This window comes from Aotus nancymaae, unplaced genomic scaffold, assembly GCF_030222135.1.
Source record: "Aotus nancymaae isolate 86718 unplaced genomic scaffold, 86718_ANA_hifiasm-v0.15.2.pri h1tg000030l, whole genome shotgun sequence".
Lineage (NCBI taxonomy): Eukaryota > Metazoa > Chordata > Mammalia > Primates > Aotidae > Aotus > Aotus nancymaae.
The window spans coordinates 12,800,367-12,824,854 of record NW_026988443.1 but is presented as its reverse complement, the minus strand read 5'-3'; the positions used below and the strand labels follow the sequence as shown (position 1 = coordinate 12,824,854).

Below are 24,488 nucleotides of genomic sequence, written 5' to 3'. Positions count from 1 at the left end.
GCTCCACAGAGGAGGAATGAGGGAGCCACTCAGACCTCACAGGCGGGGAGGGCACGGGGTGGGCAGGAAACAGAGCCAAGAGCAGGGCTCCTGCAGGTGTTTCCTCCATGGAGGGTGAGGTGTGGGCTGGGAGGACCCTCCCTCCAACGGTTTCCAAATTTTTTTATAAAAGTAAATCTTACTTGGAAATAGCATGTACCCAACAGCTCAAAGGAAACGCCCCTGTCAGACCCAGGTAGGACCCAGGGCCACACCCATCTCCCAGTCCAGTTCCCCAGCTCCTCAGCCGCACCCAGGGTCCTGGGGTAACAGCCTCCAAAGGCCGAACCATTCCCCATCCTTATTCCCACTCCCCAAATGGGGTGACTGCAGCCCAAGCAAGGTGACCGCAGAGACCTCCCCAACAAGGGTGTTCCAGGATCACTGGGGGAAGCAGAGTGACTTCAGTTTTCAGGAATTTTCCTACACTAAAGGAGAATAAAATGAAGCAAGCTGCCTGCCTCGGAGGCTGGCGGGTGCCCAGGTCTGGCCCTCTCACTGCCCAGGGTGAGGCTCGAATTCTTTCACCAGACCTGCTGGACATCCCCCTGCCCCCCATACCACCAGCTCAGGCCTCACTGTCCCCGTGGCTTCTGGTCTACCCAAGTCCTTGGGCCACAACTCCCTCTGCCTGCCCAGACACACCCTATGGGGAGACTGAGAAAGGGAAGAGGTTGGGGCATTCCCTGCCAGCCTGGGAGGGCATGGCAGGGACTCTGAGTCCTCCCAGACAGCCAGTTGTCCAAAGTCAGCCACCCTGCTGCCTCCCATATGTGGAACTGGGCATTTGCTTAAGAGGCCTCAGAGAAGCCAATATATAGTCACCCAGCCAGGAAGGAACCTGGCCTTGGGTGCTCCTACCTCCAAGCCTTTGCACACACTGGTCCTCCTCCCTGTGATGGCAGCCTTGTACACGTCTGTGAGAGTCCCGGTGCCCTGGGCCTCAAACTCCACACCCTCCCAGGCCCCATGGTACCTGGCAGGACACCAGATGAGTGAGACTAAACAGGGTCTTATCTGGGCAATGAAAAGGGCCTTGGAATCTGGGAGATTCTAGGAGGAGAGGGAGGATCACAGCTTCTACTCACCAAGTTCTCCGTTAGCCGCTGGCATCCTGCAAAGCACTTGGCAAAAATTAATTGTTCAATCCTCATGATAACCCTATGAGCAGAGCCCATGGGTCAGGCAATCCTCACACAACCTGGTGAAGCAAATGGTATCAGTGCCCCCACTTTAAAGGCAGAGAGGCCAGGCACGGTGGCTCACGCCTGTAATCCCAGCACTTTGGGTGGCCAAGGCAGGCAGATCACTTGAGTTCGGGAGTTCGAGACCAGCCTGACCAACGTGGAGAAGCCCCGTGTCTACCAAAAATACAAAATTAGCTGGGCATGGTGGCACATGCCTGTAATCCCAGCTACTTGGGAGGCCAAGGCAGGAGAATTGCTTGAACCCGGGAGGCAGAGGTTGTGCTGAGCCGAGATCACACTATTGCACTCCAGCCTGGGTGACAGAGTGAGACTCTGACTGAAAGAAAAAAAAAATACGGAAACTGAATCCCAAAGAGGTTAAGTAATGCCCAAGACCACACAGCAAATAAGTAGTCAGCCAGGACTCAGACTCAGCCTAACCTCCAAGCCCACGCTTTTCGCCATTGTGGACTACTGAGTTCTTTCTCTTCTCTGGAACTCAGTCTCCCCACATTTACCATGAGATAGCCTGCCAAAGCACTTTCAGGGAACACTAGTTCCCAAATTAGAGAAATGCTTGTGGGCCCTACTTTCTCTTGTATATTAGCATATCCAAGGCTCTGATAAGTCCTGCAGGGAAGAAACCCATAACGCTTGGTTGGGCAGTTTCCCAGCCCAACATGAAGGTAGAGCCTTTTTTGCATGGACACCCGTTATCAACATGGAAAAAAGCTCAGAAATCTTGACGCCACACAGAAGCCTGCCAGCACCTCCAGCCCCCTCCCCTCTCTTCCTTTTTGAGCTGTCCCAAAGGTCATTAGCTAGCATGAGATGAGCTACAGGAGACGCAGGCTGCAGTGTTCCCCAGGGTCACTCATCATCATCCCTGACACTTCCAGGAAAGAGGTCCCCGGTGAGCCTGGGATATATTCGGGCCTATCCCACCTCCCTTCGGTCAGTGGAACCAGCTCATGGGAAAAGGGCACTGCCAGGCCTGTCCCCAGGTGGGCCATTCCATTAAAGCCAGCCATGGCCAGCTGGGCCTGTGGCTTCATCTCAAGCAGCTTAGACACTCAGGATGTTGGGGAAGAGAGAGAATATGAGGATGTAGGAGTTTTAGGAGCTGAGAAGCAAAGCCTCTTAGAATTGTGGAACTGAAGCCAGGGCTGCAGTGTGTGCCTATAGGACCAGCTACTTGGGAGGCTGAGGCGGGAGGATTGTTTGAGCCCAGGAGTTTGAGGCTGCAGTGAGCTATGATCACACCACAGCATTCTAGCCTGGGTAACAGAGTGAGACCTTGTTTCTAAACACAAATTAAAAAGAAGAAGAAGAAGAAGAAGAAGAATTTTGGAGGCCAGCCACAGCGACTCACTCCTGTAATCCCAGCACTTTGGGAAGCCGAGGTGGGCAGATCACTTGAGGCCAGGAGTTTGCGACCAGCCTGAACAACACAGTGAAACCCCATTACCAAAAAAAAAATTAACTGGTCATGGTGGCACATGCCTGTAATCTTAGGTACCTGGGAGGCTGAGGCATGAGAATCACTTGAACCCGGGAGGCAGAGGTTACAATGAATCGAGATGGTGCCACTGCACTCCAGCCTGGGTGACAGAGTGAGACCCTGTCTCAAAAAAAAAAAAAAGGACTTTTAGGATTGATTGACACTGGGGACACCAGCCTGTTTTGAAGGGACCTCAAAGAGCCAAAGAGCCAGCAGTCGGAAGACTCTGGTGCCGGGCCTGCTCAGCGCATGCTCCTGGGGTGGTCTGTATCCAGGCAGAGGCTCATGGCCAAGTCTCCACCTGGCCTTCTCCAAGGAGCCGCTGAGGCCAGCCTCCTGGGCGCCAGGGCACACACCAGTCAGCACCTGCACAGGGAACACAAGCGCCTGGAGCAGGGGCATAAGGTTCAGAAGAGCTCTGCAGCCACCTGGAAGCTTGGGGCCAGCCTGCCCCTTCTCTGGGCCTTATTTCCTCCTCTGTCAAGTGGGCGACTCTGATGCCTGTCCCCCACCCGCTTTCTCTAGAGCCAGAGCCCTCCAGGTCCGCAGGCTTCAGGAGGCCTACAGGGAAGAGCAGAGCTTACCTCCGGGCTGGCAGGGAGGGGCAAGGAGGATGCGGAGCCATCTCCCCTGCCCTGGCCAGACTCTCTCCCCTCTCAAACCACAGTCGGACCTCAGTGTCTGGCTGAAGTTCCCCTTCCCCATCTGCATTCCCACGTTGCCCAAGGCCAGGCCCGCAAGGTCAGCCCAGTCACCTCCCTCCTTGTTTTCTCAGGGAGACAGTTCAGCTACCCCAGGTCTGGCAAAACTCCCATCTTTGGAGCACAGGGCACTTAGCATTCCCCAGGCCAGCCACCAGTCCTCCCTTTCTTTTCTCCTCCTCCTCCCCCGGTCCCGGATCCTGAGCGCACCCTCCCTACTAAGTAGGCTGGGTAGGACACAGTTCTCCGCTGCCACGGCTGGCGGCCTGAGCCTGGCTGCGCCTGGACCCTGTCCGGGGAAGGGAAGCAGAAGCACTGAGTTCCATCCCAGCTCCTGAGCACACGGCACGCCATCACTGAGCGTCAGGGGGATGCTCACCGCCTACAGCGACACAACTGTGTTCATTAAGGTCTTTGAACGTGCAAGACAGGATTGTGAGCCCTTTACACATGTTGACTCATTTAAGCCTCCTCAAAATCCTTGAGACAATTACCATGACACCCACTCCACAAATAAGGCCAGAGAAGCCCAGGAAGCTCAAGTTACCTGCCCGAGGTCACACAGCTAGCAAGTAACAAAGGTCGGATGTGAACCCCAGGGCCGGCTCCACAACACACGCTGTTCACCTCGAAGCATGTTTCCCTCCTGAACTTACCTGACTCTGAGAAAGCGATTCTATTGAAAAGTCGCGGTAAAGAAAGCTTCCAGCAGTGAATTTCCATGGGTTCACCAGGACGCCATCCCTCCAAGGGCCCAAATCAGGGGGTGCATGGGACCTCACCCAGGTGAGCTCGGATTGCAGCTCCACGGCACTTCCAGGCCACTCACGCCCTGAGCTTGTCAGAGGCTTGTTTCTGACCCCCGGGGGTGCAGCCCAGTGACCCAAAAGAATCTTCAGTAAGGGTTGCACTGAAGGGAGGGGTGTGGAGCTCTCACCCCCAACCACTTCCTTGTAGTTGAAACTGCTGTCTTTAACTGTCTAAGTCCCTTGGAGTGCCGTCTGTGACCACCCCCCACAGTCCCTAGTGCCACCCCACCCACTGGCTACTCCATCAATGTTGGGGAGAAGGGAGATGGAGGGGAATGGAAAAAGATAAAGGGGGAAGGGATGGGGAAGAAGGAGGGGAGCTGGAGGGGAAGGGGAGTGAAGGAGGAAGACGGGAGCGGCTGGGTAGCGGGGAGAGGGAGCAGGAGTGACAGGGACAGGGAGGAAGGGAGAGGAGGCGGGAGAATCGTACCTGAAGTCCTTTGTGGCGTCAAGTGGACTTACTGACTCTACATTAAAAATGTGCATGGCAGACGAGGGGATTCTCCTTTGCTGGTGGGTCAATGTCCCCCACCTCTTTTCAAGAGGACAGAGACTTTGAAGCTGGCCCACCCCAGCCACTGCTCCCTCACTGGAGCTCCAAACAAAGGGGACAGCCAGGGAAGAGAGGCTGAGAAGCCGCAGCCGCCAGCGCGGGAGAAGGGGCGCAGGTGACAGCAGCCCCTAGCAACCGTTGCCCTGGCGACCGTTGGCAGCTGCAGGGACTACGTCACAGTTCGGCTCAGACCCAGCAAAGCAACGTGGCTCCGTAACTTGTCCTGTGCCCAAGTCCTCAACTCAGATGCTACCCAGGCCAGACAGGCAGCTGGCAGGAGGGAGGGCAGGGCTTAGGACGGTGACTTATCGGGAGCCTGTCTTGACGGGACCGCAAAGAGCCACAGCTTTCAATTTCTTGAGAGACGCAGAACCTCAGGTTTTTAGATGAAATCTGCAAGTTTGTCAATATTGACTTTAAAATCAAATCTATTTAGAACCCAGTCCGGGCTGCCCAGTAATCGAATTATGCCTGACGGTAGCTGGATTTGCTTCTGGAAGCTGCCAGCCTGTGGCCCTGGCCTCAAAGCAAGCTGAACACCCTCTAATCCCACATTGACTGTTGTGAGCACAACATGTGCATCATAGATCTCTGAAAACTCCTCCTCCAGGAAGCCTTCCCAGATTGCCACAGCCTACCAAGAGTCCCCCTTCTGAGTTAGCCCTAGGCCTGGAGGTTCCTCCTCGCTTCCTTCTAGAACTCCCAGTGTGGTGGCTAGGAGCTCAGATTCTCTTTTTCTAGTCTGGAGAGGGGGGAAAATAGAGGCAGAGCTTCTGAAACTCCTACTGTGTGCCAGGAACTACAGTGGGCATTTTGGAGATCCATTTCTACCACTCTTCAAGATTGGCCCTATGAGACCCACCTTACAGATGGGAAAACAGATGCTCAGGGGATGTGAGTTGCTGTAAGCCACCTAGCTGGTAAGGGTGGCTTACAGCAAGTCACATCCAAGATGTTAAAGAGAATTTAAACAGAGATATTCCCTGGGACATGAAGAATTCAAGACCAATTGTCCATGTGACGCCTGACTAATCCCTAACTCCCCGCAACGTTTAGTGCTTGGCCAGATTTTATTTGATCATCTCCAGTGACAGGGAGCTCACTTCCTTCCAAGAAGGCACATGCCTTTAATCTCTAATAAGTTTTTCATACCCACTGAGTCAAAGGGAAAAGGACATAAAAACCGTGGGGTGCCCCAAACAGGGCACAGGAGAGAACCAGGAGTTAGAACCCCCACCGAGGCTTTCAGATCCAGACAAGCAACAGCCCAGCAGATAGGATGGGGTTGCTCAGGGGTGAAAAAGATCCTGGGGTCTCAGTGGACGAGCTTCAAGCGCTTTCTCAGAACACAAGCGGGCAACCCCACTGGCCATCACACTCCGAGGGGAGTCCAGGGAGGAAGGGGCTTTGGGACAATTTCTGGCAGAGGCCATGGGAAAGGCAGCAGGGGCTTGGGGCCGAGGGGATGGCGTCTCTGCAACTCCCCTCCTCACCCGCCCCTCCATGGCGCAGAGCCAGGAGGCGGCTTCAGTCAGGAGGCCGCTATTGTCTCACTGCAGGCCCAGAGCTGGGTCCCATTCAGGCCCTATTTTTGGCCCCTGGAGGAAGAGGAAAGAAAGCAAAGAAAGGACTTGCTGTTCTCTGGTGAAACCTTCTCCCGGAAAGCCTCACAGCGCTTGCTGGGCTGGAGAAGGCGGTCTCTGTGGCATCAAAGGATCCTGCGCTTAAAGGGAGCTGGCAGGGGCTGCGGCTCAGGGGACCCAGTGGGAGGCACAGACGAGGCACACCACGCCTTTTACACACACTGGGCACTCCCTTATGGCGGCAACCCAGAGAAACAGAGGCACAGCTTCCCCAGCCCCACCCACAGTCCCTAAACATCCACCCGTGGTAATAACAAAAATACCTGCTCATCACGCCCAGAGCCCAAACCCGAAGCACTGTCTTACTTCACACCTACAACGTTCCCGACCGGGGTGGAGGCGGGGACTGAAATGATGACGCTCATTTTATAAGTCAGGGAACTAAGGCTCAGGGAGCAGCATGACTGCTGAAATCACAGGCCAGTAACCACAAGCTACTCCCATTCCCCGACCTGACGCCACCCCTTCCCTTCCCACAGTCACCAACTCCAGCCTCTCTAGACTTCCAACCGGACACATCTCAGGGCCTTCACACGCACTTTTCCCTAACATAGCACGTCCTTTCCAGGACCCTTCCCCTGACTGCCTCCTTCTCAGGTCTCAATCAAATGTCCCCTCCTCTGAGAAGCCTTCCGTGATCACCCAACCAAAATTATCTTCCGCATCCATCGCTCTCTTCCATGGGACTTTGATTTGTTTTACCCTTACAGCACCTAACGCTGACGTGACTCTGCGATTAGCTTACGTGTTATCCCTTGCTCAGCTTTACTGTCTCACCTATGTTCCTCACCACCAGCATCTCAGTACCTAGCACAGTGCCTGGTCCACAGAAGACGCCCAGTGACTGCTGGATGAATAAATGAATGATTGAAGCAGAGCTGGGGCTCTAAGCCAGGGCAGGCAGCCTCCACACCTCTTCTCAAAAGGAGCCATTCCTGATAGATCTATAGAAGATCAAGAAGATCCAACCCCAAAGTGCCACGCAGGCTATGTGAGGGGTAGGGAATGGGGAAGGTTCGAGCACTGAGCCGCCTCCACTCCCCAGACTCTCACAGGATCAGGAGCACGCACACCTCTGCCAGGTGCTTGGCTAGAGAAGGGTTTCCAAGACTGTGCATAGCCTGATAGGACCTGAAACAGTGGGCAAGCTCCCCTTTGCTTTCCTGATAAAGGCTCTGAGAAGTCCTGCAGCACAGAAGCCTGGGAGCCCATGCCTTTCCTATGCCACTGGGGCCACAGCCAGTTTTAATGGGTGCTGGATGAGAAGATGTCTGAGATTCCATCTGAACCTGTGAACATGAACCTGGGATTTTCTCTCTACATTAAAGCAAAATTACCACCTCCAAGACCCCCAAAGGCCCATTCCCATGGTTCAGATCTAAGGGGGGCCCAGGTGGCAGATCTGCCAATGAGAGTGGGTCACTTTCCCTTTGCTGCAAACGCCAAGCTCCTACCTGGGCTCCCCATGTGCTCTCCAAGGTAAAGCAAGGAGGAGAAAGAGCACGTGCCTATGGCCATGGGTCCTGGGGTCTAGCAAGCTGGGGGTGGGGGGTGTCCCAAGCACTAGTCTGCAGAAACTCACGAGGCAGCTGGGGCAGGGAAGGGAGCCACGCACAAGTGCAAACCATAGGATATGCACGTGGCCTCCCATGCTTCCACGGCCGCTCTATGAGGAGGTACTATCATTCCCATTTTATAGCAGGGACACAGGGACACGGAGCTTGCCCAGGAACACAGAGCTGGTAAAACTGGATCCAAAGGAGCGTGGTGTACTCCTTGCCTTGGGCTGCCTCCATTGTCCTGCATGGCACCCTGGGCCCTGCCCTGGCATTGACACGGAGAGTCAGCAGCAGCTACTCCATAGACGGGGAAAGGGAGGCTCAGAGGGGCTGAGCCAGGGGCCCAAGCCTCGGGCCCGGGAACAGGGGCGGGGCCAGACCTTGCTGGCTCCAATGCTCACGTGGTTTGCAAACACTACTGTCCTTCCTAGATCACAGTCACTACAGCTTCTGACTCCAGTTTCCCAAACCCAAGTGGAGGGACAGAGACGGGACCCCAGGGCATGCTGCCACCTGCCGCAGGGTCTCCAGGAAGAGGCACTGGCTGTCCTCCGCCTTCATGGTTGCTGAGGGTGCTGCACTGGTCCCAGCTCCCTGACCTCCAGCTAAGGCGCCAGGATGCGGGCAGGGGGGACTGGGAGGACACAGCTGGGCACCTGGTCCCCTGGGTGTGCGCACAGGTGGTAGAGCCCCCATGGTAGGAATACAGCTTTGAGGAAGCTGTGCACAAGGGTTTCTTCCAGCCTCGCCCACTGCCCACGGCTCTAGGCAGGTGGGGATCGGGGGAGTGCCGTGGGGTCAGGGACACCCCTATTCAGGTTCAAGCCTGTTGGATGAGGGAGAGCAAGGGGCCCAGAAGACTCGGGAGGTGGGTGTCCTGCCCCTCCTGACTTCTCCGTCAGGCCCTCCCAGCTCACCCCCGTCCTCTTCAGCTGGGTTCTTCTCCCCGCTCTGCCCCCTCCCATCCAGCCCACTGAGCTGTTTACACATGGACAGGAGGCTCCGAAAATGCATTCATGGCATTCATGGTGGAAGTTCCTTGGAAGAACCTTGCCAGTCGGCCAGGCTATGAAGAAGGTGTCTAGATGGAGGCAGCACCTGCCCACAAGCATGGCCTGATGCAGCTAGAATGACCCATATGCCGCTTAGAGACTTAACTACTCAGGGGAACGTGGGAATTGGGTGCCCATCTCCCCCAAGGCTAGGAAAGTTCAGGCTGGAAGGAGCCATGAAGAGGAGCCCCATGCACTGCCCAAGCTGCCTCTGCAACTCCCCTGCCACACTTGAACACCGACAGAGATGGGGAACTCACTACCTATCATGGGAATGGCCACTGTGATACGATGGGGAGAAGCCCAGGCTAAGAGGCAGGAGACTGGGTTGGGGCCCTGCTGCCACTGACTGCTCCGAGCCCTCGGGCCTGATTCCTCATCTGTAACATGTGGATAAAGTTCCAAGTCTTAGAGAGCTGGCAGCACTCACGATTGAATGAGGGTCTTTGTAGGCAGGGAAGTGTGTGCCCCAGGGGTGGGGGTTTGGGCTGTGAGTCGCCCCTGAACTGTTTGGCCCGTGCCCAGGTGGTGACACAGCAGAGGAGCAGTGGGCAGAGGGCACAGGGCTGAGATGAGTCAGGGGCCCCGGCCAGCCCTTGGGGCTCACCCCTAGCATCTGTCACCATCGAGGCAGGTGGGTCTGGGCAGTTGTCTGACCCCTGCCACAGGGTCCGAGACCCAGGGTGCCAGCTACTGAGCCACGCCCTGAGCCCCAGACTCAGCCAAGGACCCAGAAGGGGTCAGCTGCTCAGCCTAGCTCCCAGGGGCCACAGGAGCTCACCCAGCAGAGAAGTGACCACAGTGCAGCTCTGCCCCAGGAAACCAGCTCCCTGGAACCCAGGCCTCCTCTCCAGGGCTAGTGCTGTGGCCTCTGGTTCCCAGACAGGTCAGCCATTCTGTGGGTAATGGCTCCAGCCCAGCTCCCCTGGCCCAGGGTCACTTCAACTCACTCCAAAACCTGGGTTGGGCCTCAGGTCTTAGGGAACACGAAGGAGCCCCAGGCTGGACAATGCCTCGGGCCAGCAGATCAAGACCCCAGTAATGGGCGTGTCCAAAAAGGGGAAGCTGTCACAGGATTGGTGGCTTTCCCAGTAGTATCTTGGGAGGATGGTGCCATTGTTCTGGATAAAGTCTCTGTCGCTCTCTAAGAACAAGGCTTGGTCATGGCTCAGAAGGGACAATGACAACAGCACTTGAAGTGTGCCTGGCCCTGTACTCAAGCACTTAAAATCTAGAGGCTCACGTAACCCCCTCAAGGTGCCGTTACCATCCTCATTTTTACTATTAGGAACATGAGGCACAGAGAGGTTAATATACCTGTCCCAGGTCACACAGCCAGTGGAGCTGGGACAGAATCAGGCAGCCCCAGAGCCCATACCCCTAACAGCCCACCTTGTGCTGCCTCTCCCAGGAGGCAGCCTGGCTGGGGATGAGGAGGCAAGGGTCTGGGACAGCTGGGGACAGTGTCTACATCTCATGAGCCCCTACGACGTGTGGCAATCTCAGTTCATCCCCACAGGGTCGCATTTAGATATCAGAGACTTTCACAGCCCAAGTAATGAAGTTTTGAGAAATCCAGCCGCTTGCTCAAAGTCACTTTTCAAGGATTTGAACCTAACTCAACGACCCCATGATCCTGAAGATCAAACCTTGAGCTGAGGTTTAGGGAGGACCTCTTGAAGTCATGCATTGTGCTAGGTACATACTTTGCAGCCATTTGTCACCCCAAATATCACAGCACCCCTGCAAAGGGGTGGTAGCGTTATCTCCATTGACAGACAGGGAAATGGGTCCAGAGAAGCTGTGATCTTTGGCAGTGGAATGTGAGTCTCCACAGCTCCTCCCCAAAGTCAGCTTTCCCCCGTGGGCCTCGGCCCTGAGCATCCAGGCCAGGGGGACTGGCAGGAGGAGAGAGACCTGGAGGCAAGAGGGCTAGGAGGCGGCAGAGGCGGCTCTCTGTCTCGCTGTCCCTTGTTTTGGAGTTGGTGGCAGTGGCCCTGAGTCTGGGAAGCCAGGCTGGAGCCATTCACCGCAGAGCTTCTCAGCCTGCCAGGGCTGGGCTGGCACTTGGACAGCAAGGCCATCTCCCCCGCCATGCCATCTCCCACTAATGCAGAGAGCCCTGTCCACCGGTGCCTGGAAGCATGCCAGCTCCCCAGCACTGAGCTTTTATCTCTGCCCGGAGCTGCCAAGCATACCACAATCTGCCTGAGCCTGCGCAGGCGCCAGCTCAGGAGCCCGACGCCTACCACACTGCCCTCCTCACCAAAGCACGAGTCAGGCTGGAGGTGGGTAAGTGAGCACCACTGGCATCCAGGTGGCCACAGCTCTCCCAGCAGTAGCCAGGGCAGGAAAAAGTGCTCACAGTTATTACAGGTTAGCTCTGGGCCTCAGTATACCCATCTGTCCAATGGGAGAGGTAATGAGAAAGACCTGACATTCCCATGGGGCAGGCACTGTCCCATACACTTTCCTATATCAACTCTCTTCAGGCTCATAACAGCCTCTGAAGCAGGTGTGATTGTGATCCACAGTTTACAGATGGAGAAACTGAGGCACGGGCCCGTGTTCACACAACCAGAAAGAAACAAAGCCGAGATTCTCCCTGAGCAAGCCAGCCTCGCTATCTCCATGGGCCCTGTCACCCCCCAGGCACATGGATTTGGAAGTGGCAGGGGCAGGCTTCAAGACACGAGCATGTGCCCAGCTGGCTGAGGAGCCCCTCCCCACCAAGAGACAAGAGCCCAAATTCTGAATCCCCAAAGATGTGGGGTTGCTCACTGGGTAAGCCTCCCCTGCCTCAATGTCCTCATCTGAAAAGTGGGTGTCGTGTGCAAGGCACTGAGCCCAGGGCCTGGCAGAGTCTGAGGTCACGGAAGGTCCAGGATTGCTCCTGTCCAGGCTGAGCCACCAGGGAACCAGGGAGAGTTTAGGGCTTAGCCGACCTCCTGCCAGGGCAGGCTGGCACCGGGCAGTAGTCAGAAAACGTGTGTCCCCTCCTCCTCCCCTACCCTCAGCCCCTCTGCCCAGCAGTCCAGGCCTGAGCCTAGAATCTACAGGGCTCCCCTGGGGACCTCCAGGACCACCACAGACAGGAGGAGGGGCAGGGTCTCGGCTGAGTGACGGCTCAGGAGAAAGCAGGCCTGGGAGACTGAGGGCCCCGCCCCACCCGGTTTGAGAGACCCCTTTGTGCCAGCCCGCCCTGCCCCCATTTGCCATCTGCCCAGTTGCTGGCAGATTTGGTCACCCCTGACTGCTGGGTTTGCTCACATGACGCCCCCATCTGCTGTGAGTCAGAAGGCGGGGTCCACAAGGCCACCCCCAGCATGGGGATGGGGGCTGAGCCCTGCTCGGGCTCCGGTCTGGGAGGAGGTGGCACTGGGGTTTGAGGCTCTGTTGTCATGCTTCCTTCTCTTCCCTTCATCCACCCGACATCCCCACGGCCTCCTCCCTGACCTCCCTGGGAGCCCTGCCACATGGAAGCCCATCCCACATCCCTGAAACCATACAGCCCCCCAGGCCACACCACATGCAGCTTCTGCGCAGGATGGAGGGACCCGCATCCCAGCCCAGCTGGAGGACAGTCCACAGTGGCCCCTCCACGACTGGCCTGCCCACATCCCACGCCTACCTTTGTCATTCGGGGCCCTGCCAGGAGGCCGACCCCCACACCAATCCTGCCCTCTCTTGCCCTTCCCCTCCACTGGGCACCACCTCCCCCTCGTCTCCTTCACACAGGAAACTGCCCCCAGGCTCGAGTCTTTACCCAGCAGCCAGAGACTGGGACTGCCTGACCAGCCTCACACTGCAAACCCATCCTGCCCTCTCCGTCCTGCCGGGTTTGCAGCCTGGGTCCCCAGCCCCACACGGCACCCACCTGGCGAGTCCTCCCGCCTCTCCTCCCACCCCAGATCAGATTGGGACCTGCTGGCCTGGCTCATCAAGTCCCATGAAATGACCCATACCAGCTTTCCGGTGTCGCCCTCCACGTAGTCCCCAGCTTGTATCAGTCCCCAGATATTTTCCTACGTAGTTTCCTCCACTACGACTCCCCCGACAGTGCTCATACGGACATCGCTCCTTCCCCGCCCACCTTCTCCCACGCCCAGCCTCAGTGCCGTCTGCAGAGCCTGCCTTCTCCTCTGCCCTGGCCCTCTGTTAGCAAGCTTATCTCATGCCTCCATCTCACCTCCTGCTTTGTTTGTGTCCCTGACAAAAGGAAGTGTCACTTCAGGCTGACTAGCCCCTGCCCAGTGGCCCAGGCTGGGACACAGCCTGTCCGTCACAGACCACATGTGGAGCAGTGTTCTCCATCACCCTGACACCCTCAGAGCCAAGCCCCCCAGGCCTGCGGGAGCCAGGGCAGCTGCTATCACCCCACACACCCATTTAGCAGCTGAGCTCCTGAGGCCAGAGGAGAGGAAGGGAAGGGGCCATGGCGATGCTGTGACCAAGGTGGGTCCATATCTCAGGTCCCTACAGCAAAGAAGCAGTCAGATCTGGCCCTAAGAGCTCATCCCACACCTGGGTGCTGGCAGAAAGGATCCCCAACAGGACCCCCGCCTGGGATCTGGGGAGCCAGCATGGCAGCCCATGGCCGTTAGTGCCCAGAGATGCCCCTTCTCACACAGTCTCTGACCCCAAGGAGCCAACACGCTGCCCCGGGTTACCCTCTGGGAGGGGCAGGGGACTTGGTTCTGGGTCTGGGCCACTCACGAGTTCTGAGACACCTTATTTGCCTCACTCACGACCATGTCCCCAGCAGAGTACAGAGTGCACAGTAAGCGCTCAATAAACACTTCTATAAATAACTTCTTGGTCCGCTGAAGGAGCTATAAAGGCTATTCCTACCCAGCCAGCGGACCCCAGGCCACGGCTGCTCCACATTGGAATGGGACACCTTGATGCATCCCCTCCTCCCTGCTCCATAAAATGAGCACCAGGCCCCTCCAAGTCGGGCACTGGGAGACCCCAACTCTACCACACAAGGAAACTATCAGCTTTCTACACGCCTCTAACCCCCGAGGGGCCCAGGGTGGGAAGTCCTATCAGGCCCAGGCAGCCGGAGCCCTCAGGTCTGGTGGCGATGGGCAGGGTGTTCAGCCGGCAGCCTGCACTTCCCCATCTGCCAATCATCGGTTCCAGGACTCTCGATGTTCAGAGACCCTGCGGGACCACCTCCTCCCAAAGCTGGCTTTGGTGATGAAGAGCATGGTGGCCCCTGGCTCAGTGGTGACCCCAGACCCAGCCCCAGGGACAGCTATAGGAAAGCTGCCCTCAGGAGTCCCCTCAAACACCCCCTCCTCCCTGAGCCTGGTTCCTGCCTTTCCATCTCTGAATGTGCTCGGTGACTTTGGGCAAGCCGCCTGCCCTTCCAGAGCCTCAGTTCTCCCATTGGGACAGTGGGAGCACTGATCTCACAGCCCAGAGAGCAGACTCAGTGACTGTACCACTCTGAGCCTCTGTTTCCCCAGCTACAAAATGCCTGGCAACCCTGAGAGGTGCGGCTCCCTTGGGCCCCAGCCCCTTCCCAGGCATCTCCTTGCTGATCCATCCCCACTCTAGAGACCTCCCCCACAGCCATGCTGATCTGGGCTACATCCCACCAAGATACCAAGACCCCCCAATTCCCCATTTCACCACCACCCCTACCCACTACTGCCCAGCAGTCACACGTGCACTCATGGACACACCCACACTCACATTCACACACTATTCCTCTTCCCTGCTGCTGTCCAGCCCTTGTTTGGGTACCTGCTGCCAGGTGGAGGGTCCCGCACAGGGCCGGGCGGCCGGACCACCTCTCAGGATCCACCTCCAGAGGCTTAACCTGCCAGCCCTGGTCCCCGCTGCATGCAGAGTGAGCTGGAGAGCGTGGGATGCTCCCAGCCCATCTCCTGCGGCAGGGCAGGGCGGCAGCCAGTGGGAAGAGGGAGGAATGGGTGTGTTTGCTGGGGAGATACCCACCTCCTGCCCCAGCTGGGCTCCTCCCTCCTCCCTGAGCTCGGCTGGGGATGACGGACGATATTTGTGAGTCATGGATTTCTCAGAGGGAGACCAGGAGGGGGCAGGGCTGAGAGCGCTGAGGCAGTGACCCTGGGGGATGCCCATGACTCAGCGCCAGGCAAAGGGGCACCTCAGCCTTACCCCTCATCCAGGCAGGCAGGTGCCAGGCTTCAGGGACAGTCAGGGGCCAGGGATCACTCTGCTTCCTCATCCTCCATCTGTTGCTTCCCCAGGGCCAGTCTCCCCAAAGTTCCCGCAGAGAGGCCGGGGTTGCCGCGGCAACAGGGCCCTTGGATGCTGTCCACCCACCCCCCAGGTCAAGGCGACAACTGCCCCTTCCTGAAGGAGAGTCCAGCCTCCTTGGCAGCCGATGGGAGCCGGTGCTGACCGGCAGAGCGGAAGGCAGCTGGGAGGGAGAGGGTGACAGGCAGCCGGGCAGGAGGCCAGCCAGGCCATGCGAGACTGACCGGCTGACCCACGTCCCCCCTGCACCGTGACCCACCTCCTCTCTCAGTGCTCTTCAAGCACCCACAGTTTCAACATCCCAAGTCATTCTGGATTCTGAGACCCCAGGGGCTTCTGGAAACTGCCTCCTTTAATGCATCTGCCGAGCCAAAGGGGAAACTGAGGCTCAGGTGAAGAGCCATTCTCAGTGGCCTCAAAAGCTCAGAGAAGTGTGGAAATTGGCTAAGCCTCATCTCCCTTCTGGTCATTCCTCTGTCAGCAGCGCCTCCCACTGCTGGGGTTCAGTGCCATTCTGGGTCGGGAGGCTTTGGATAACTCACACTCCCTGCAGAGACTCCCATCTGCCCTCCTCCGAGCAAAGAGGATAGACGGTTCCTCCATCAGAAGTGCTGGGAGGATTTCACAATGTCAGAAGGGTGAGTGGCAATAACAGTAATTACACTGGCTGACCACCGTCTGCATTCCAGCCCCAGAGCGCCCCGGCAGTGGAGAGAAGGCAAACCTGCTGCTCAGACCAGCACCCGGTACTTGCCAAGCCCTCAATAAATATCCCTATGAATGTGGGATGAAGAAAAGGGGAGCATAAGGCAGAGACGCGCAGCTCAGAGATGAGAATTTACCTGCCCAAGATCACACGGCAGGGAGGTGCCAGAGTTGGAATGACTGGGGCGCAGGTGGTCTGGCTCCATAGCCGGGTCTCCTAACCACTCAGCAATCCAGCTCCCCAGGCCTCAGTGTGGGGCCTGCAGGCGTGGATGCTAGGGGAATTTGAGATTCCTTCTCTCTGGCAGGGATCTGCATTCTAAACGAGGGGGCCTGGAAAAGCTTCCCGATGCCACGATGCCACGTGGAGGCAGAATGAATGGAGGGCCTCAGGCAGCCTAGGAGCCCAGGCTGCACCAGGTGAACTGCACCCCTCACCTACCTGCCTGAAATCAAGCTGCAGAAAGGAAGGGCCACAAAGCCCCGCTGTGGGGTGCAGGGAGGCCACAAGGCCAGAGCTTCCAGAAAACAGTGCCAAGCTCCCCACCCTCGCAGCCCCCAGTCCAGGCTGTGGGTCAATGCCTGGGGCAGGCAAGCACAGTGGGCGCTGTGCCCATGTCAGGCCCGCCACCCCTCCTAGGGCTGCAGTAAGCACTCCCTTATTGCCAGGGCAAGAGGGGCCAGCCTACACTGCGGGTCCTGCTATCAAGGGAGGATGAGTGAGTCATTCAGAGGAAGACTGGGAGTCCGAGGCATATCACCACTTCGGCCTCAGTATCCCCAAGGTCAGTCCTTCAGGGCCTGACCAATTAGTAGCTGGGGTAGCCTCAGCTATTTCCCAGGGACCGGGGCCGCAGGGCAGCTGTCCCCCCGCCCCCACCATCACACATGCCTGACAGAGGGTGCCGACCAGAAGGGCACAGATGGAGAGTTGAAGGCGCCACTCTCTCTGCAGATGGCTGGAGAGATGCAGAGCCAGCTGCCACTCTGCCACACAGGAGAGGCCTATGGGGCCACCTGGCCAGGCAGGAGTTAGCTGCCCCGCTCTGCCTGCCCCTCTCACCATCAGGCTATGTGCTCGGGGCAGGCAGGTGGGGAAGCAGGGAGACAAGCCTGGCTCTCATGGCAGTGATACCCAGAGTTAGTAATCAGCATCCAAGGGGCTCTGGGAGTCAAAGGGAGAAATTCAATGAATGATTAAACACAACAATCTGTTATGAGCACTGATAACAGGACCAATAATAACCTGCTATGTCTTGAGGTTTTATGGTGTAAGATGCTCTGCTTATGCGGATCATTCTCATTTTATTCATGCAACCCTGTGGGCTGGATACCACTGGTATGTGAGAGACGGTCAGAGACATGAAGTAACTTAGCCAAGCTCACACAGCCTGGACCTAACTGGCCTCCAGGTGTCTCGCAACAGTCTATCTCCACTTTCCAGAAGGGGAACTGAGGTACAGGGAGGGCTACGCACGCCTTTCTGTAACAAAGCCAGGATCTGAACTGAGCTTGTGGACCCCAGAGCCCCTGCTGAGCCTTGACGGAGAAGAATGGGGCTTTGATAAACAGAGAGCAGCAGGAAGGGCATCCCAGGCTGAGGGAACAGCATTGGCTGAGGGGGAGAGGCAGGACGTGGAGCCTTTCTTGGAAGGAAGTGAGAGCAGGGGGCAGATTCTGGAAGATTTTGAAAATGTGGAGTTTTGGCTTCAATCGAAGGCACTGGGGAGCCAGAGAAGGTGTTTGGGTAGGAGAGGCCTGATTAGCCCTCAAAATGTGGTCTTCAGACCTACAGATAGCCTGAGACCTGCTGAATCTGAATGGGTGTTTTAGCAGGATCCCCAGGGGATTCCAGAATGGGAGGCGTGAGAAGCCCTGGTCTGGACTCTAGGGACTTGTATCAGCAAGGATGCGGAGGGATGGGTGGAGGGGTGGTCAGGTCCGGGTTGGGGGAAGTCAGGTCCAGGCTGGGGGGAAGTCAGGTTGAGGTGGGGGGAAGTCAGGTCCAGGTGGGGGGAAGTCAGGTCCAGGTGGGGCCTTGAAGGCAGCAGACAGGGGGAAGAGCTGGGGAGGAGACTTTGGTCCTACAGACCAAGAAAAGGGCTGGGACACCCCACCCCCAACCACCACAATGCAACAAGTGAAGGTGGGGACAGAGGAGAGGAAGAAGATGTTGGAAACGTCCCTGAAGCATTGGGGGCACAGGATGGGGTGCAGATCCGGAGGGCAAGGAAGAGACTGCCCTTGTGTGCAGCGGAACAGGGGTAGCTCTGTGGCATGTGGGTCCCCCTGCTTCCCAAGGCAGCTGGAAACACGTCACTGGGGCTCAGCAGTGAGGGACTGGGGTCCCCAGGCCCAGAGAAGATCATGGCTGGCAACAGAGTTCAGAGATGGTGTAGGGAGAAAGAAATCTGAAGGTGCAGGAGCCCTTCGTTTTGAGGGGCGGAGGAGAGCGGCACTGCTGCTCCCCCTCTCTGAGCCCGGGGTCTCTGATTACAGACTCTGAACTCAGGTTCAGGCCAACTGGCTTCTACTCCCAGCTGGCCAGCTGGATGACGCGGGAAAGCATCTCTCCATCCATTTATCTCCTCACCTGCCAAGTGGGGACCAAAATAGCACCTCCTATTGGGCCAATTAAATGAGGCCACAGGAGTAAATCTTGCAGCCCAGGCCTGGCACAGAATGGGCACTGCTGATGCGTTGGCCAGGACACTGGTATTCAGAGCAGCCTGCAAAAGAGGCAGAGAGGGAGCTGCCAGGGGAGTAGGAGGAGATCTCCAAGAACACGAGGGCCCCAGGACAGGGAGAAGAGGCTGGGGCATCCTTACTGTCTGCAATGACTGAGGCCCGGGGGAGCAGGAAGACGTGGTGGGGCTGGGAGGGTTAGGAGGAGGTCTTCAGCCCCTTGTTCCAGCTCTAACCCTCCAGCCAGAGCAGCAGCATGTAGTGGGAACCAGCCTAGCAAATAGTAAAGAGCTGTCCCCACCTGTGCAAATGGCCAAGCAACCTCTGCCTGCTCAAAAGTGGGTTTTTGTTCTGTGTTGTTTTCCAGGCAGGGTCTCGCTCTGTTGCCCTTGCTGGAATGCAGTGATGCAATCATAGCTCTCTACAGCCTCAATCTCCTGGACTCAAATGATCCTCCCACCTCAGCTTCCCAAGTAGCTAGGACTGTAGGCATGCCCCACCACACAGGCTAATTTTTGTATTTTTTTGAGAGATGGGGTCTTGCTACGTTGCCCACATTTGAACTCCTGAGCTCAAGTGATCCTCCCACCGTGGCCTCCCAAAATGCTGGGATTCCAGGTGTGAGCCACTGCACCCGGCCTCAGAGGTGGTTATTTTTCAGACAAGAGCAGTTCCATCCAGGCTTCTCCCCTTGCAAGCCAAGTGGCCGTGTAAACCATTGAGCACAATGCCTGGTACACAGTAGGTGCTCAATAAATCTTGGCCAACATCATTATTATTATCATAAAGTCCACATGGATGCCAACCATTGAGCACAATGCCTGGTACACAGTAGGTGCTCAATAAATCTTGGCCAACATCATTATTATTATCATAAAGTCCACATGGATGCCAAAGGCCCAGCACTCCATCAATTGCAGTTTGCAGAGGCCTTTCACATCTACTACCTCCTCTACAAAACAGTGATGATCATTCCCATTTAGCAGAGGTGAAAACTGAGGCTCAGAGAGAGGACCTTCCCAAAGCCCCACAGCAAGTTGGCAACAGAGTCAGGACCCGATCTCAGACCATGTGTTTTAATAGCCAGTGCTCCCAGCTGCCTCCCTGCTCTTTCCTGTGGGAAAACCGCCTGGACACAGGCGCGGGGTACCCCTATTAACACCATCTCCCATCACACCCGCCCCAGGGCCTAGCAGGGATTGCAGCGCACATGTGACTCAGCCGCCTTCACAAAGGGAGCTGTGTGTCTGGTTCCCTAAGCCTGCCTCCCCCACCCACTGCCCATCCCCCAGTTGGGAAAAAGCAGGGAGCCTGGCCTAGCCAAGATGCGGGGGAAGCAAGGTCATCCTCACCGCTAAAATGGGACAAATCTAATGGCACTTCAAGTCCAGCCTTGGGATGCAAGAGGTTGGTGCCAGCTCGGATGAAAGGATGAAAGGCCGGGCACACAGGAGGGGCGAGCGTGCCCAGGTCCAAGTCTATTTTCTGAGACCTTATTTGGAGCTCCGAGGACAGACTCCACCTAGCTGGCTCCCTTGGTGGGTGGAGCCTGGTCAGGTGCTCTGCCCATGTTTAAGCTGCATCTGGTTTCAAAGCGGGGGGCTTGTGGTCAGGGAGGAGGCACTCCCCGGATGCCAGCCGGGCTCCTGTGTCCACACCTGGCTGCAGCACTGGCCTCTCTCCACCCTGCCCCTGAAGGTTTCAGACATGGAGCAGGTGGACTCCTATCGAGCACTTATCCTGTGCCAGGCAGGTGACGCATTTTCCCCCACATGCAAGAGAAGACTGAGGCTCAGAGACGGAAAGGGACTGACTCAAGATCACACAGGATTAGAGCCCAGGGCTGCCTTATTTGAGTCCTGTTTTCCCCCCTCCATACCCTCTTCTTAGTTCCAATGGCATCTTGACCACATGCCAACAAGAAATGGCCTTGGGCCCGATGCAGACAGACGTTCTCCCTCCCCCAGGGTCACCCTGTCCCTCCCTGCCGGGAAGAGGTTACTGCAGAATGCAGTTCCTTAGGGTTCAGGCTGGCTGGGCCTCCAAGGCCCACCCCCGCCTGCTGACCTCCCCAGCGGGGAAGGCACGCCTGGGTGCCCCGATGCCCGAGATAGAAGGTAGACATCGTGGCCACCCCTTCTTCCTAAGCATGACGGAATGTCTGATCTTTTACCTAGCCTCCCAAGAGCACTTGGCAGGAAGGTCAGATCCAGCCAGAACAGGTCATTCTGGCCAAATCCCTGCCCCTCCAGCCTTCAAAAGCCCCTGAGCCCAGAGCAAGGCTGAGCTACCTCTAACAAGCCCTTCCTCACCCAATCACATGCCTACTGTGATTGTGGGTCCCTCTTACAGTATACATGACTGGGCGTCCAGGGGCCTGGGTTCTTGGGTAAGACTCTACATATCCCTGAATGTCACGGTGCCCTCTGCAGCTCAGGGGATTGGAACCAGAAGCACAGCCCCTCCTCCGAGTGTGGCTCCTGGGAGAATCCCTGCCTGATGCCTGGCTAGAGGCAGCCTTGTCTGGGGGAGCCCCAGTGGTTGGGAGGCTCCAAACTGCCCATCATGCCACCTGGACTCCACCCAGGATCACCCTAAACCGCTCCAAATAGCCAACTGTGAGATTTTGCATCAAATCGTCAGATTTGACCTGTCTGTGCCTCAGTATCCTCATGTGTAAAATGGGGCTATCAGCCTAGCTTAGAGGACCTCTGTCACTGCCACTGCTGTATCTTAGGGTTACATATGGGATCCCCACTCTCTTTTAAGCGACGGGATCCTGCTCTGTCGCCCAGGCTGGAGTGCAGTGGTGCAATCAGAGCTCCCTGCAGCCTCAACGCCTGAGCTCACAGGATCCTCCCACCTCAGCCTGACGAGGAGCTAGGATTACAGGTAGGCCACCACACCCAGCTTGGGTTCTCTTTTAAAATCCAAATTTCCCCGGTGGAGAGGGCATTAGAAGAGGCTTCTGACTCCTCTGTAGACACCTCCCTTCCTGAACTTGGGGTCCCAGCTTTGGCATGGGGTCATCAGCATCCCCTTACCTCAAGGCCACAGCCCAGTTGCTGCTCTTGCCTCTAAAATTGTGCCTCTGCCATCAGCAGCTCCCTTGGCCCTGGCCTGTGAGGTCTGAGTGGCAGCTGCTCGGATGCCAGGCCTGGGTCAGGTGCCTCTGGTCAGGCAGTGAGGCATTGTCGCTCCTGTGCCAAGGGAGGCAAATGAGGCCCAGAGAGGTTTAGTAACTAACCACAAGGCGGCACAGCAGTGTGCAAAGATGGCAGTACTTGCTCCACCTCGAGGAGGACTGTGTATCATCTCACTCGATGCCAGTGTCCCCAGATGTCAGCTTTGATCTCCCTGTGCACCCCACCTCCACCCCTACTCCCTCCGCACGTAACACCCCATCAGTGCCCAGCACAGAATGTGTTAAGGTGTTGGCTACAAGAGACCTCCCACTGGGAGGATCATAAAGACGGTGCCTCTGTTTCCTCACCTGGAAACCAGGGCTGCCACCACCTCTCTTGGTAAAATAAAGAGCTGCAGTTGACACTACTTTGTGGAAAGCCCACGGAGCGCCCAGCCCCCCAACACCTCCCAGAAATGCCGCCTTCTGCATGTGCCGTGCCCAGCAGCCAGGAGCCCCCGGGGTTTCCCCCTAAGTGCTGGGGCACAGATGGCTCAGAACTCATAATGGAGTAATGATGACAGCCACTCATTAGCAGGGGCTGCCTAATTAACAGAGGGAATGTGGGGGGCCCATTTGCTGCCCACACGCCCCAGGGAGCCAAGTTGGTAGAGCAGGCACGGCGCCAGCACCCCACCCGCAACTCCAGACACCCATCTCTGGCTGATGTGTGCGGCCCATGAGATCAGGGGAGGGGCCTACTTCTGCAGTTTCTGGGTTTATAGACCACTGCCCCTGCCCCTCCTTCATGGAACAGACAGGGAAACGGGCCGAGGGAAAGGGAGCCTGGCCCAGAGTCCCACAGGAGGCAGTGGCAGGGCCGGGCCCTTTCTTCCACTACAGTTCCCTGTTCCAAAGAGTACTCGGCCACCATTGAGGAGCCTGGCCCAGAGGAGACAAGCAGCTGGTGGAGGGAGGGACCCTTTGAGGTTCCCCTCCTGCCTCTTGAGGCCTGGGCAGGGAGGGCCGTGCTGGTGGGTGCATGGAGCTGGGGCGAGCAGGGGGTCCCTCTGCTGGCCGCTGGCTGGGCACGCCCCCAGGCCTGTACCCCTTTCCTTCCACTTGGCTTGCCAGGGGAGCTGGTCTTCTTCCCCCAAGTCAAAAGTCAAAAGACCTGACCTGGGCCAACCTGCTCCCAAACCGGTTTCTGTGGGATACCAGGAGGAAGCCGCTCAGGGCGCTGGGGAAAGCAGGACGGAGGCTTTGGGTCCTGCTGCCTGCCTCCCGTCCACGCTCAGGGTCCACGGCGTCACCCTTGCCCTGCGTCCCGCAGCATCCTCCTCTGGACGCTGGGGACATACCTCACACCTGCTAGTGTCCGGGTGCTAGGATGGCCACCACGCCAGCATGTCCGGCCACACTGTACGATGCAGGGGGTAACCCCAGAACAGCCAGGGCCTCCACAGAGAGACACTCAGTACCCTGAACAGGCTGAGGGCCAGGCCACACACACTGGGACCCTCAGGGCATTGAACTAGACCTGAGGGGGCACCAAGGTGAAGGGAAACAGGCTGTAGGCGGCGCCCCACTTACCTTTCCCACCCGTCACCACCCGCCTCTTACCTCCAGTCTGGGCAGGTCCCTCACCGCCCTGCGGCACCTGTGTGGTCCGCTCCTCCCCCTCCCCCTCCTCCTGGGCCACAGGCACACAGTCTGAGCTTGTCTGGGCTGGCGGGAGGCCCCAGGTAAGGCTCCGCCTGCTGTCTCGCCCCATTTCCGGCTGCCCTACAGCCACTGAAGCCGCCACCCTCTCTTATTCCCAGGTATCCTTGCAGGGACCAACCTGGCCCTTGGGTGCTGAGTCCCCCCACCCCTCGCCTCTCTGTGGACTTCAGTACCTCTCTCCCGGGAAAGAGGGGCTGCTGGATTTACCTGGGGGAGTCCTTGGGTGTCTCTGGGTCTCAGTGGCTGCCCAGGGCTGTTGGGAGATGCTGCCCCTCATTCGTAATCTGCCAACTCTTTGTGAGTTTCTTCCTGCCTCCTCCCTCCGTCCAGGCCCCGCCTGAATCCGGGGCCCAGACTCACCTGCCTGTAATAAAAACAGGCCCCAGCCAGCAGCTGGTGGGGTTGGGAGGCGGAGGCGAGGGGGGTGGGGAGTCCTGCTCATTCTGCTGAGTGCCCAGCCTCCTGCAGGACACCAGATAGAGGGAGAACTGAGGTAGACAAAAGGCAGGGATGGAGGCCTCTTCCCAGAAAGGGCACAGCGGCCCCTGCTCCAGGCATCCTGGGAGGGTCCCCAATGGACAGAGTCCTCCAGGCAGGCCCTGGCCCAGTCACCCCTAACCGTGCCTGCCCCGCCCCATCCCACCCTTCACTCCTTGTCTCAGTCCCGAAATTCTCAAGGGGAAGCTTCTCAAGTTCTCACCCCCAGGCACCCCTCTTCCGGGTGCTTTCTGATTCCTACCTCACATCCCCAACGTTGAGAACACCGAGCCCCGCCCCGCCTTCTAGAAGCCATCCAGGCGATTGCTGATTTCTTCTACAAAGTCTCTTATCAGGTGCTGCTGTGGGTCATGCCTGGTGTGAGGCGCTGCATGCACCCAAATGCACCTTCCCGTGCCGGGCGCGGTGGCTCACGCCTGTAATCCCAGCACTTTGGGAGGCCGAGGCGGGTGGATCAC

The 24,488-nt window shown here is 57.5% G+C and overlaps 1 protein-coding gene across 13 annotated transcripts in view; it reads right to left on the bottom strand.

Moving 5' to 3' along the window:
* Window positions 1-23,847, bottom strand: part of ADGRG1 (adhesion G protein-coupled receptor G1) — a 44,794-nt gene extending 20,947 nt beyond the window's left edge. For 2 of the 13 annotated variants that reach the window (XM_064383114.1, XM_064383126.1), the window contains exon 1: window positions 15,192-15,352. The gene's annotated coding sequence lies outside the window, so the exon portion shown is untranslated. The other 11 variants (XM_064383116.1, XM_064383120.1, XM_064383122.1 and 8 more) reach the window with 11 other exon arrangements.
* Window positions 23,848-24,488: the final 641 nt, after the last annotated feature.